Here is a 3063-nt window from a genome sequence, read left to right as displayed (position 1 = left end):
AAGTCATAGGGACCAAGGATCCATCCATTGCTCTGCCATTCCTAGGATGTGGTCCTTGCCTTCCTGATCCAAGGTAGCAGCTAGAGCTCCAGCCATCACATTTTCATTCCAGGCAGCATAACGAAAGAATGGGTGGATAATAAAAAGAGGGAAGAAAAGCCTGCCCTCTCTCTTTAAGGACACTTGCTGAAAATTGCACTCACCATTTTTGATCTCCTTCCAGAATTTAGTCACATGGCCACATCTAATTGCAAGGAAGGCTGGGAAACATGGTCTTTATTCCAGATGATCATGTGCCCACGTAAAAATTTGAGGCTCTATTTTATGAAAAGAGGGAGATCATGTATTGGGAAGAACTAGTCATTTCTGCTACAGTGATTTTGCCATCGAGGGGAAGAATCAGCTTTTAAATATAGTTTATCTTTTCTTTTTTTATATAGAGACAGGCTCTCACTATGTTGCCAAGGCTGGTCTGAAACTCCTGGTCCCAAGCAATCCTCCCACATTGGCCTCCCAAAGTACTGGGATTACAGGTGTGAGCCACTGTGCCGGCCTCAAGTGTTTTTTCCATTAGTTCATGCAGCTTCTCACCAGTCCATTCCCACCCAATGTCATCTGGAAAGGAATTGAGAAACTGTTGAGTCTAATTCCTTTATTTTGCAGAAGAACATTATGGCACACACTGGAATGGCCACCCTCAAAGCATTCACAGTCCTCTATTCCTTTGTCTTCTACCATAGAAGCTGGAAAACTAAAATGCTCCTCTTCCTAAACTCCTGTGCAGCTGGGCAGAGGACACATGTGTCTCAGTTCTGGCCGATGATATATAAACAAAACTCACAAGTTGGGGGCTTCTAGGTAAAGAGAACATTTCTCTTTTAAAACACCTTTGTCTGCGGGGTGTGGTGGCTCACACCTGTAATCCCAACACTTTGGGAGGCCGAGGCTGGTGGATCACCTGAGGTCAAGAGTTCAAGACCAGCCTGGCCAACATGGTGAAACCCCATCTCTACTAAAAATACAAAAATTAGCCAGACGTGGTGACATGTGCCTGTAGTCCCCACTACTCAGTAGGCTGAGACAAGAGAATTGCTTGAACCCAGGAGGCAGAGGTTACAGTGAGCTGAGATCGCACCACTGCATTCCAGCCTGGGCTTAGTGAGACTCCGTCTCAAAAAACAAACAAACAAACAAACAAACACCACCCTTTGTCTTCTGTACTCCTCTGTCTTCCTTCCTGAAATGCAATTGCAATGCCTAGAAGTGCAGCAGCTGTCTTGCAGCCATGAAGATAAAAGTGTCATATTAAGGATGGAAGATCAAGGAAATAGAAGGAGGCTGAGTCTTTAACGACAAGATTGAGGTGCCACAGCAACCTGATTTTCTTGTTGGTTAGATTTTCTGTTACCTGTGGCCAAATTTGATCCTAACTTATATGAGCATCCAGATAGCTTTCCCTGGGCCTGTGCTTTTCCTGCAAGGCCTAGAATCCCAGAGACTAAAGAATCCTTGAAAGAACATCCTAGATGTCAAAGACATCATCCCAGGCTTATCTCTTCTCGTTCTACCCCCAACTATGCATTTTGCAGAGGATTTACAGTGGGAGCAGAGACCCTGCTCACACGAATAGTCCCTGCATTCACTGCACATAAGTCCCTCTTGCTGAAAGAGTTGAGGGTTGAGTACCCTGAAGCTTAGTCTTCAGGAAGACCCCTTTCCTCTTAGCTAGTGTGTCCTAGTGTGGAAGCTACAAATCACTGGGACGATGTCCAGAAGGAGATGTCCAGGACTGGTTGGTGGAATATGGAACATTTAGCCTGGAGAAAGGACTCAGGGAACAGAAAGGTCGTCTTCGAACAGCTGAAGGGCTGCCTAAGAGGAATGAAGAGAAGAGCAGATGCTTTCTGCTCTGAGAGGTACTAAAGGACAGGGTGAGGACCAAGGGTCAGAGTGGCCAGGGAAGCTCGTTTGGGACCAGTCACAGAAAGATCTTTGTTAACAGTTGGAACTGCCTCCAAATGGGATGGCCTACAAGATGTTTGTGAAAGACAATGGCCGTTAGTCTAGGAGGTTTTAGAGCTAATTCAGGCATCCAACCAGCGGAGGACAGGAGAACTCCAAAAGTCCTTCTCAGTGACAAAATTCTATAGTTCTGTGAATCAAACTACACATAACAAATGCCACATGGCATGGAAGGTAAAGAAGGAAGGATTCGGAGTCAGAAAAACTAGATTTAGGCCTGGTGTGGTGGCTCATGCCTGTAATCTCAGCACTTTGGGAGGGCGAGGCAGATGGATCACTTGAGGTCAGGAGTTCGAGACCAGCCTGGCCAACATGGTGAAATCCTGTCTCTTCTAAAAATACAAAATTAGCCGGGTGTGGTGGCAGGCACCTGTAGTCCCAGCTACTCGGGAGGGTGAGACAGGAGAATCACCTGCACCCGGGAGGTGGAGGTTGCAGTGAGCTGAGATCGTGCCATTGCATTCCAGCCTGGGCAATAAGAGTGAAACTGTCTCAAAAACAAAAATACAAACCAAAACAAAAACCACACTTGAAGTCGGCTTTGTCATCGTAAAGCCTGGAGTTTGATTCCTGGCTCTGCCATAACAAGCCCCGTGACCTTGGATAAGTCACTTAACATCCCTTAGCTCCATTTGCTTTATGTGTAAAATGAGGATAATAATATTTACCTCTCAGTGGTGCCCTGAAGATTGGGGTCATATGTCAAGTTCCCAACACAGAGATGGGCTCACATAGTACCGACTCCTCAAAATAGCAGCTGAGTCACAGTGCTGGCTGATATGTCTCAGCTTCCCATGGAGAACCAGGGTGCTGCTCAAGCTTTACCCAGGGCCAAGAGCTCCCTCCTCTCTCCCTCTCCCCATTCTTCCCCCGCTTGCAACTACCAGTGGTGACCAGTAATGATCTAGATCATATGGGGACCTCTAAGGTAGCAAACTAATTGGTCCTGGTGGAGATAACTTGGACCACCCAGGCAGACAGCTCAGCATGGATAGAGGCCACCTCAGTGGATGTTAAACATTCACAAAACCGTAGAATGGA

Source organism: Aotus nancymaae, unplaced genomic scaffold (genome assembly GCF_030222135.1).
Source record: "Aotus nancymaae isolate 86718 unplaced genomic scaffold, 86718_ANA_hifiasm-v0.15.2.pri h1tg000058l, whole genome shotgun sequence".
In the NCBI taxonomy this organism is placed as follows: domain Eukaryota; kingdom Metazoa; phylum Chordata; class Mammalia; order Primates; family Aotidae; genus Aotus; species Aotus nancymaae.
The sequence above is the reverse complement of the archived record's forward strand: the minus strand, read 5'-3'. Positions refer to the sequence as shown.